Here is a 12,182-nt window from a genome sequence, read left to right as displayed (position 1 = left end):
CTCACCAGTTTTTGTTCATGTGTGGGTCATGACCGAAAGAATAATAAGGTTGCGGATACAAGCGGCCCAAATGAGATTTCTCAGACGGGTGGCTGGCATCTCCCTTAGAGATAGGGTGAGAAGTTCAGTCACGCGAGAGGGACTCGATCGGAGTAGAGCCGCTGCATCATCGCTTAGAAAGGAGCCAGTCGTTTGTTTTGGGGGGGGGGGTGAACTACTCCTTTAAGTACAGTACTTGAGTACTGTACACGTATGCACTTTAGTTACTGTCCAGCAGATGATGATGATCGACGACGAAGCAGGGTGTGTTGAGGTGAAACGGATCAGATCAGTGGCCTAATGTCAGCTGCTCCGTATTGGCCTGGACCATTGTGGTCCATTAGCTAATTAAGTAGCATGCAGACGCGCACACAGACGCGCACACAGACGTGCACGCACGCACGCACGCACACACACACACACACACACACACACACACTGTGTGTCGGCTCACTGAGTGTCCCCATGCTCAAGGTCAACTGAGACAGTCATTGATCCTCTGCATGGGGAATTTAATAATTATAGCCTCATGAGAGCATCTTCTGAATGTCACGCCTTCTACTACCATACTGGCATTCATGAATTATAGGCCACACAATGATGGCATCATCCTCATGCTGCATTCACACTGGCAGATACAAAGATACAAAGCTACACAGCAAATTTGTAGCTTTCTACAGTAGCTTAAGTTGAGTATTGCCAACCCAAACTGCTCCCGGGTGCCGTCTACATTCCGTGGTAACCAGACTATTCCTGGTTGTCACGTAGTCTATTCCTATGAGTCACTAGATAACTAGCCTCGATACCCAGGCTCTAGATAACTAAAACAAAAATACACTGCATGGATGCATCTGGGACGTATCCTCAGTGATGTATCCCAAGGTCAATGGGGGTTTCAGGTCTCCCAACATCATACCCCTCACTCAGGTGACCCAGCCGGAGTGATCAAGTCCCGACTTACGTCCCAGTAGCTACCCTTGATCAGTCCCATTAGGGAAAAACCAGGGCCACACAATCCGTTCCTCCTGAACTACTCTGCCGGGACTGGGTATGTGGGAGGATCGCATCAATCTGGCACGTGGAAGGACTAGGCTCTGTGGGTGTGGGTTGACTCCTGTCCGGGCCCCTCCTACTCTCACCAGGTGCTAAAGTAACTAAGTACATTTAAGTAAAGTTTTGAGGCATTTGTATGCCACTTTACGTTTCAATTTCCAATACTTTTACTTCTACTCCACTTTAAGTAAATTTTGATGCCAATACTTTTGTACTTTTAGTCAAGTAAATGTAAATTCCAGACTTTTACTTATAATGCAGTATTTCTATATTGTAATATTGAACATGTGAGTACTTTTTCCACCACTGGAAAAGAATACAAAACAACTGATGATCCAGGTTCAGAGAGAATTATTAGATTTAATATAGTTGTGTTCTTGTTTACATTGGTCTCCTATTAACTTTGTCTTTAACAATGTGTGTGCGTGCGTGCGTGCGTGCGTGCGTGTGCGTGCGTGTGCGTGCGTGTGAACGAACCAGTGCACGTTGTTATGGTTATGTCTGAATACAGTGTCCTAGCAGAGAATATAAGCAAGGCATTGTGTTGACTTGGGATTGTCTGCCAAGTCTGCTTATCATAAGCCACTTAAATTTGGGTTTGTTTTTCTGTCAAGAAGTAGCTTGTGAATATCAGTAGTTGCAGGTTGTTGTTTCCTAAAGTGTATAGTTGCTTATTTGGGCTTTCTCCCTTAATGTTGTTTAAACCATTGTTTTCAAACGTTTTCAAGTCAACTTAAGAAGCCCCAAATTAATTTGGCCACAGACCCTCATCTGAAAACATTTTGTTTTCCTCTCATGAGGACGCTCCAAACAATTCCAAACTTTCAAATGTGTGTGATCATGCAGCCTTACTAGTTGCGCACGCACACGCACTAGTTGCTTTTTTCTTTGAGAATTTGAAAATAGCCGATCTACAAGCTCACAATGCGCCGCGCGCGGCACGGTGTGATCTTAGATCTGCTTTTTCCAAATTATTTTTATACAAAATTTGAAAATGTGTGACATGGGACCTACTGCATAATGAATACTTTTGTTACTTTATGTACATTTTGATGCCAATATACTTAAAAATAAAAGCTCTTCCTATTGAATTGTTCTGCAGAAAAAAAAGTTAGAATATGGAGATACAAGGTTTCTGCCCGACGGCAACTAAATGCTGAAAAACTTGTTTTGCTACAGCGTGTGTGTATTATATGTATATATATATAATACGCACACGCTGTATATATATGTATGTATATATATATATATATATATATATATATATATATATATATATATATATATATATATATTATTATTATTATTTTATTATTTTAAATTGACAGATCAAATTTCACTTGTAATATCTATACTTTGACTATGTTCTAACCATGAGCCATTTGAAATCTACAAGCTCTGCATGGAGATTTAGTCTTCAGTAGGTCCTCTTTGTTATGACACATGAACAATTAATAACGTAATAGGCTTCAAAATGGCATTTCTTCTTTTCTTTTTTACCTCTGTCGCGATGAATGACATTGATGGAGCACATTCATGTATGTGTTGCTGTAAACACTAGAACAAGGGTCTTCACTTATTTATTTTAGTTATACTGAATGACTTTTTGAGACTTTAAAGTACAAAGTTTGTACTACAAATACTTTTGTGTCAAAAGAAGTGTATTTACACATTTATGTGTTTCTTTTTTTCTTGACCTCCGGACAACACATTTTCATGTCTTGTCTTTGACCTTGGTAAGTTGTTACAGCCTGCCCCAAGACACAAGCACATTCCTCTCTTATCTCTGGAGAACTATAGGCTCTCTATCTCTCAGTTTTCTCCAGAGAACTACGGTACCACCACCCTGGATGTTTATTGAGCTCATGTATTACACTTCTTTCTATCTTATAATGTGATGCGTCTTCAACTCCCATGTTGAGATTTCCTCCACAGTTTTTGACGTGAAGAACAGGATAGTCCAAAGAACGTAAGGCAGATTCTCCACTCCAGAGAAGGATCCCACAGCAACCGCAAAAGCACGGTAAGGCCTGGCCGGTTCACTCTATTCTCTGTTTTGGTTGGAGCCTGTTACATATACTGTATGCTACAACAGAAGAAAGACAATAACATTAGTGAACGGATAGATGGTCGACAGATAAACAAATGATAAAGTATATGATTAGAGAGTATATAGTGTGCCAGCACACAACACCATGCTTTGATGCCATGTGTGCATAACTGTGACCTGGTCTGGCAAATAGGCCCTCATCTCGACCAGAGTAATTTTTCAGTTTTTTACAGATTATATTTGGAAAATATTTGAAGGAGATATGACCATTTTAAAATGATTGTGCCGTTTTACCCAAAACATTTCAACACCTAGAGCTGGCTAGCCTACTTTGACTTATAAATGTATACATTTAATTTGCCCAAATCAATAATCTGTTGGAATGAAAACCTTCTTCAACATTCAAGCTGTGTTAATATGAAAAAAAAAGAAAATCACAAAAAGAAAATCAAGTTTATTTTAGATTTTCTGCCTTTTCATTATAGGCGAGGACCATTTTGCTAGACCTGGTCACATATGTGTGCATAGCAACAGCAATCAGCAACATGTAAAGTCGTAATAGGAATTCAAAAATGTAAATTACATTTGACTATAGGAGTCACCGACACTATAATGAGACAATATGAGTTGTTTTATTAATAAGGTGGTATTGGCTAAATCCGAATGATTATACAAGACTTTCCTAGAACTGTAAGTATGAAAAAAATCATTAACATGGTGAAACACATCTTGATGACATCATCAAGATGTGTTTCACCATGTTAATGATTTCTTTCAGACCTCCAGTTCTAGGAAACACAGAGTGGGGGGGACTTTTTTATTATTTCCACACAACAGCTCTAAGGTATATTAATTACATATAGTAAAATCTTGAAAATTAGTGGAATGCCCCTTTAATGTCTGATAACATGATGCAGATTTTGTGAAATTACATTTTACATCAGGTGGTCTGCGACTGTCCAAAATCTATATCAGCATTGGAACCAAAAATATGGTATTAGTCAGACTCTAGTAAACTCATCTGAATGTCACACCAATGTAATGTAATTATAATGACGTGATTATTATTAATGTTTTAATTTTAGTCCAGTGTGTGGGGTCCAGATGAACTCTCCAGACCGAGTCCAGCACTCCCCTAACCACAGTAAGTTTAATTAGCCTTTCATTCTTTATTTTGGTTTCATCTGTTTATTTATTTTGTCATTAGATGTGTGTTGTTAAAAGGTTTTAGAAATCAAATTGATTTTTTCAAAGCATGTTGAAAAGAGCAGATCTACCAGCTGACAACTTGTTGCATTGGGATGCATTGCCAGCTTGTGGATTGGCTATTTTCAAAGAGCCTATCTGTAATTGGGCTTAAAGGAGTAGTTCACCCAAAAAATATGTTTTCTATCAATTACACACCCCATGAAGCCTTCAAATCATAGGGAGTTATTTGCAATAATTTGATGACCGGCGTAATCTCTGGTACAAGACAAACAGTCTCCTACAGAGGATATTGACCCGATCATCAAATTATTGGCTCAGGAATGTGACAAAAACTAAAATATCGCCATGAATTCAAGGCTTCATGGGATGTGTGATAGAAAATATATAATGTTTTGCTTGAACTATACTCCTTTTAGTCAGAGGATATTAATAAAATCTAGGAATACATTTCTTACCAAGAATTTTCTTCACCAATGTGTTTGTAAGGGTGTCTACTATACTGTACCACTCCACTCTCTTGATATGTTGTTCCCCAACTCTTGGAGAGTATTTAGGCCTTTTACTGGAGGTCCCAGCCCCTAAAATGACCCCAGGAGGAAGTGTTGACCTTTACTGAATTGCTTCAGTTTGAGTTCATTTGAGCACCTAAATTCAGATTTGGGCACCGTAGCATGTGGTTTTTAAGTGGTGGGCCTCGGGTCATCCTAGGGGCTAGAACAGGGGTGCCCACACATTTATGACGTGAGATCTACTTTCAAAATGACAAGCTCAACAAGATCTACCCACTGAAAAAATAAGTGTACCATTGCTGAAAATAGTTTAAATATATAATGTACCTGGGGGGGCTTTGGAATAGGGAGGGGGGGAGAAATTATGACAGGCAGTTTCTGCTGTCAAAATATGTTCCCACGCCCGATGCATTCTCAATGGCAATAGCACAAACTTTGGCATGCTACTAGTCCTACATACTTACACCTAGAAACCCCATTCAAACCTATTTAGGTTCATCTTACAGTGGACATGTTTGCCTGAAAATAAATATTTTAAATGTTTCATAGTTTTAGAAATATAGTGCTTTCAAATTTGATGGGGCTCAATGGCAGCTCTATGGCACGTCAAAAACGTACTTTCACCTAGAAACTCTATTCACACATTTTAGAATTCAGCTTACTGTGGAGACACATGCTGGAACTTTTTACTTTGAAATTATTTGTAGTTTCTGAGTTATTTAACTTAAACGCCCAATGCATTCTCAATGGCAATAGCACAAACTTTGGCATGCTACTAGTCCTACATCAGGGTTGCCCACACATTTATGACATGAGATCTACTTTCAAAATGACCAGCTCAACAAGATCTACCCACTGAAAAAATAAGTGTACCATTGCTGAAAATAGTTTAAATATATAATGTACCTGGGGGGGCTTTGGAATAGGGAGGGGGGAGAAATTATGACAGGCAGTTTCTGCTGTCAAAATATGTCCCCCCCGTATTTAACTTAAACGCCCAATGCATTCTCAATGGCAATAGCACAAACTTTGGCATGCTACTAGTCCTACATACTTACACCTAGAAACCCCATTCAAACCTATTTAGGTTCATCTTACGGTGGACATGTTTGCCTGAAAAGAAATCTTTGAAATGTTTCATAGTTTTAGAAATATAGTGCTTTCAAATTTGAGAAATGTATAATGGGGCTCAATGGCAGCTCTATGGCACGTCAAAACATTACTTTCACCTAGAAACTCTATTCACACATTTTATAATTCAGCTTACTGTGGAGAACTTTTTACTTTGAAATGATTTGTAGTTTCTGAGTTATTGATGGCTACCCATCAATTACCGCATAGACTTCAAGATCCTCCTCAACACATTCAATGCCATCCATAACCTCTCCCCCCCATACCTGTCTGATCTCATCCATATCAACACTCCCACCCGGGCACTCAGGTCTGCCTCCTCCACCAACCTCACTGTTCCCCCAGCTCGTTTGTCCACCATGGGGGGTAGAGCTTTCAGCCGCTCTGCCCCTCGCCTCTGGAACAGCCTTCCCCCTGACATTCGAAACATGGACTCACTCCCCACCTTCAAATCCCACCTCAAAACTCACCTATTCAGACAAGCCTATGCTCACCTTGAGTAGAGGTCTGCTGCGGGCCTTTGTGCTTATTTTAAACTTGCTTTATTATATTGTATTTCTTTTCTGTTTTGTTAAGCGACCTTGGGTGACCTGAAAGGCGCTATATAAATAAAATGTATTATTATTATTATTATTATTAAACGCCCAATGCATTCTCAATGGCAATAGCACAAACTTTGGCATGCTACTAGTCCTACATACTTACACCTATAGAAACCCCATTCAAACCTATTTAGGTTCATCTTACGGTGGACATGTTTGCCTGAAATGGAATCTTTGAAATGTTTCATAGTTTTAGAAATATATAGTGCAAGGACACTTCGACACCAACTCTGGGGGAGCCCGGGTTCGAACTGGCAACCTTGCAGTTACCATCCAGCCACTCTACCCCCTGAGCCACCGCCGCCCTGTTTTGGTTTGGTTTTACTATAGTTTATGACAGAATGGAGAGAGAAAGCTAAATTCATTGACAAAGTACATTTGGAATTTGTCACCCATCCTACACACCCTATACCAGGGGTGCCCACACTTTTTGACTTGAGAGCTACTTTCAAAATGACCAGCTCGGCAAGATCTACCCACCAAATCAATTATTATACCATTGCTGAAAATAGTTTAAATATGTACTTGAGGGGGCTTCGGAATAGTAGAGTTTGTGTTACATTCTGTACAGTATAAGACAAATGCACTTGGAATGGGAAATAGAGGCGGAGAAATGTTGTTGTTTTTTTATCGTTTTAAATATATATTTAAATTAAATACTCTTTTGGGGCATGTCATGTGATCTACCTGCACAGCCTTTGTGATCTACTGATCGCGATCTACCTTTTGGGCACCCCTGGGCTAGAAGGTCCAGGGAAAGGCCTACATACTCTCCAAGAGTTGGGAAAGAACATATCAAGAGAGTGGAGTGGTAGGCCCTTGGATTGACCAGTGGATGCAATGTACCCCACTTTGAGGTGTCACGTCTTAGGCCTAGATTTAGGGTAGGATTGAACCAGTCGCACTGTAGCCATACTTAAAGACCACATTTGGGTGCCCAAATCTGAAGTTAGGTGGTCAAATGACCTGAAACTGAAGCAATTCAGTAAAGGTCAACGCTTCCTCATGGGGTCATTTTAGGGCCTAGGACCTCCAGTAAAGGGTAAAATACTCTTCTTCGTTGTGGGAACAACATATCCAACGATGAGGACCCCAGGCCCAAAGATGTCCCCCTGGCAACTGTTTCAACTTTGGGTCAGCCTACATGTAAAAGTGCCCAAAGTTGAAAGAAGGTTGTGAAATTAACTGAAACTGAAGCAATGGTGTAATTGTGCCCAAATCTGAAGTTAGGTGGTCAAATGACCTGAAACTGAAGCAATTCAGTAAAGGTCAACGCTTCCTCATGGGGTCATTTTAGGGCCTAGGACCACCAGTAAAGGGTAAAATACTCTTCTTGGTTGTGGGAACAACATATCCAATGATGAGGACCCCAGGCCCAAAGATGTCCCCCTGGCAACTGTTTCAACTTTGGGTCAGCCTACATGTAAAAGTGCCCAGAGTTGAAGGGCAGAGCTTCAACTTCAGCTACCCAGTACCCAAGGTTGAAGCCCTTCAACTTTGGGCAGATCTACAAGCTCGTAGTGCGGCACCGAGTGCCACGCTACGAGCTTGTAGATCTGCTATTTTTCAGTGGGGTACATTGAATCACTGGTCCTGGGTCAATCCAAGGGCCTACAGTACATTGGTTTCTATTCAACCACCCTAGGGGAATTTTTAACAGCTGTTAAAAAATAACAAGTGTTATTTTAACAATTTGGTATAGTGAATGTAACCGTGGTGGCATTTTAGTATGGGTTAGCGCCCCAGCCTGTGTCCTCCGTGAGGAGGAAGCCCAACAACCCTCAGTGAGGCCTATGGGAGGGCCATGCAAGCAGCAAGCGGAACCGCAGCACCATGTCCCTGCGGAACCATTGCCCACCACTCCTGAATGAACTGTCTGGTGCTGGGACTCTGGTGCAACGCACAGGTCCTGAGCCTGGTGAGAGCAGGAGTGGACCTGGTGAGACGTAGGAGGGGCCTGGACAGGAGACAACCCACAGAGCCTAGTCCCTCCATGCGCCAGAAGTGTACCTCCCAGCCCTGACAGAGTAGTTCTGGAGTAGTTCCAACGGATTGTATGCCCCTGGTTTTTCCCTAGTGGGACTGATTGAGGGTAGCTACTGGGACGCAAGTCGGGACTTGATCACTCCCGGCTGGGTCGCCTGAGTGAGGGGTATGATGTTGAGAGACCCGAAACCCTGTTGACCTCAGGATACATCACTGAGGATACGTCACAGGTGCATCCATGCAATGTTTTTTAGTTATACAGTGGAGCAGATCAAATTTGCATATGGCTATGACAGTTAGATTCAAAATAATAAAACTGCAATATATTGCCTTAACAATATCACAATATATTGCAGTAGCATATGTTGAATTGTGAATGTGAACTCAGTATTGTGCAACACACAGCCATAATTTATATCCTGTTTTTTTCGTACTCTAGACTTCCTGCAGCATCCTGTCTGTAAAGCAGAGGAAACAGAGCCTCCAGCCCTCCACTGATAAAACAGGAGGAGCTACTTCAAACACCAAATGAGTCTGTCTGATGAGTCAACGACTTTACTAGCAGTGAAAAATGATCATGATGAAAACAAAATTGAACACATCAAAACACACGCTGATGTAGAGGACTGTGGAACATCAAAACACATTAGTGATGATGACCAGCCCCTCTCTTCAAACTCTTCCAAATGTGACACTGAAGACAGTGACGAGTGGGAGGAGACCAGGGAAGATAAATTGGTTAATTTAAACAAACTGAAATCACACAAAACACGTGATGTGGAAGGGCAAAGGTCGTCTCTACACAACAAGCTGTCACAGGACCCCAAATCATCTAAACAAACTCCAGCCATGGGGAATCACGAAGAGACCAAAAGCTTTAGTTGTACAGAGTGTGGCAAAGGCTTTAGTCAAATTGGTTTTCTGAAAATACATATGAGAATTCATACAGGGGAAAGGCCCTTCATTTGTCAAATATGTAGCAAAAGCACTCAGACAAAGAGCAGTCTGAAAACCCACATGAAGATTCATACAAGAGAAAAGCTGAAGCCTGTTAGTTGTACAGAGTGTGGCAAAAGCTATAGTTGTGATATAACTTTGAAAAGGCACATGAGGATACATAAAGAGGATAATAACCTTAGTTGTACAGAGTGTGGCAAACACTTTTATAGTGATGCAACTCTGAAAAATCACATGAGGATTCATACAGGGGAAAAGCCCTTTAGTTGTTCAGAGTGTGGTATGATGTTTAGGGTTGAACATAATGCAAAAAGGCACTACAAGATTCATACAAGGGTGAAAAGCCACATCGGGATTAATACACAGTTTTGTTGTACAGTCTGTAGCAAAGGCTTTACTCTCAAGACTAGTCTCAGACAACACATGTTTACTCATGCAGTTGAAAAGCCCTTACGTTGTACTGTTTGTAGCCAAGGCTTTATCAAGAATGTAAATCTGCAACGACACATGATGATTCATACAGGGCAAACCCCGTTCTGTTGTACGGAGTGTGACAAAAGCTTTGTTTGTGAATACTACCTGAAACGACATGTGACTCGAGTTCATACAGGCAAAAAACCATTTAATTGTACAGAGTGTGACAAAGGCTTTCCTTCACTGTATCCTCTTCAACAACACTTGATGACTCATACAGGAGAAAAACTCTTCTGTTGTACAGTGTGTGCCAAAGGCTTTAACCAAATGTGTTCTCTGAAAACACACATGATGATTCATACGGGAGAAAGACCCTTCAGTTGTACAGTATGTGGCAAGGACTTTAGGCAAAAGGTCAATCTGAAAATGCACATGATGACTCATACAGGAGAAAAACCCTTCAGTTGTACAGTGTGTGGCAAAAGCTTTAATAGCGATAAAACTCTGAGAAATCACATGAGGATTCATACTGGGGAAAAAGCCCTTTAGTTGCTCAGAGTGTGGTAAGATGTTTAGGTATGAAGCAAATGTAAAAAGCCACAAGGGGATTCATACAAGCGTGAAAAGCCACAAGGATACAGAGTAGGAAACATTTTCTCAATGTTCTTAAGGAAAACGCAGTCACGCCGTTCTGATTGATATTCAAGACTTGTTTGCAGCATTAAATACTACTCAGAGCAGCAGCTGCCTGCATGTGCAGACAATTTTTCCCCCTGTACCAGGAAGCAATGGTTAATTCCTTGGTTCTTACATCAATCCCCAGTCATCTACAACAAGTAAAAATGACACTCGTAGGGGCATATTTATATCAGCCAGATGACGTCTTAGGTTGTCATTTACTAGCCTAAACAAACATATCAGCCAGATGATGTCTTAGGTTGTCATTTACTAGCCTAAACAACCATTAAAATCCATTGACTTGGCTGGCAATGTCACATTCTGTCTCTCCTCATCTCTCTCTCTCTCTCTCTCTCTCTCTCTCTCTCTCTCTCTCTCTCTCTCTCAGACAGACAGAGAGAGAGACTGTCTCTGCCTGCTTTAATCTCCATCTACTTTGGCCACTCCCACATTACAGCTCACCTCAATCCCAGTTACCCTTAGGCTACACACCTGTCTCACTCTCCACTCCTCATGCAGACCAAGCCCCAGGGAGGCTCTCCAGCATTGAAGCACTCGGCCCTAGTGCCAGTGGTTAGAGCGTGAACTGCAGGCGGCCCGTGGATTCATGACGAGGAAACCCCGTGCAGCTGGGCTTTAACATTGAGCGCTCGTTTGCACTTCCGCATTTGACCACCAAAATTTGGTGGTCAAATGCGGAAGTAGACCGTTCTTCCGGGTGCTTCAAATGCCACTGAGCAACTTCCACTGAAATTAATAGCCCATCATACATTTTTGTATGATGGGCAGAACACAGCCATCAAACACAAATGTTTGGTCAAACCATGTGACTCCTGTTGCATTGTGGTGGCCATTAAACACAGACAGAACACAGAAAACGTGTTTGATATGTGTGTATGAGGCTATACTCACTGCTTGAGACATGTGTTGTGTTCTGCGTCTAGTGTTCTACTGTATCACTGTCCTGTCCTTTTTTTAAATAAATGTTATTGGACTTGAACCTGCCTTCCATCTGTTTCTAGTGGGTCCACACCTGTCTCACAACGTGACAGGCATTCAAATTACATCATAACTACGTTAAACAAACATTAAAATCCATAGACTTGGCAGTGGCAACCAGGTTTGACTTACTTTGACTTTGAGGGTTTGTGTAAACACAAACATTGTGTAAAAGACGAAGGTGAGGATGCATGCAAATTGTGATTGACCGGAATGAGATGATGTATGATGATGTATGATGATAAGATCACCCCTCACTTCACACGGGTGTGATTTTTTAAATTAGGCTCTAAACATAACATTACGTAATTTCGGAAAGCATTGGAGGGGTTAATGCGGATAATGCAGATAAATTATACTTAGTTTGTTTTAATACACATTGATTGATGGACAGTCACATTATCATAGCACACATTTGATGGCCGCCAGAGAGATGGATGGCATTGTTTAGTTTGATTATTTCTTTAGATTCAAAATGTTATTTATTTGTGTGTGTGTGTGTGTGTGTGTGTGTGTGTGTGTGTGTGTGTGTGTGTGTGTGTGTGTGTGTGTGTG

The 12,182-nt window shown here is 41.2% G+C and overlaps 1 long non-coding RNA gene across 1 annotated transcript; it reads left to right on the top strand.

The window, feature by feature from the left end:
* Positions 1-2,944: 2,944 nt before the first annotated feature.
* On the top strand, positions 2,945-11,584 carry LOC306926098. The gene is made up of 3 exons (XR_013790368.1): positions 2,945-3,115; positions 4,228-4,286; positions 9,019-11,584. It is a non-coding gene; the product is annotated as an uncharacterized lncRNA (long non-coding RNA).
* Positions 11,585-12,182: the final 598 nt, after the last annotated feature.

This window comes from Electrona antarctica (assembly GCF_951216825.1).
Source record: "Electrona antarctica genome assembly, chromosome: 7".
Taxonomy (NCBI): Eukaryota; Metazoa; Chordata; class Actinopteri; order Myctophiformes; family Myctophidae; genus Electrona; species Electrona antarctica.
The sequence above is the reverse complement of the archived record's forward strand: the minus strand, read 5'-3'. Positions and strand labels throughout refer to the sequence as shown.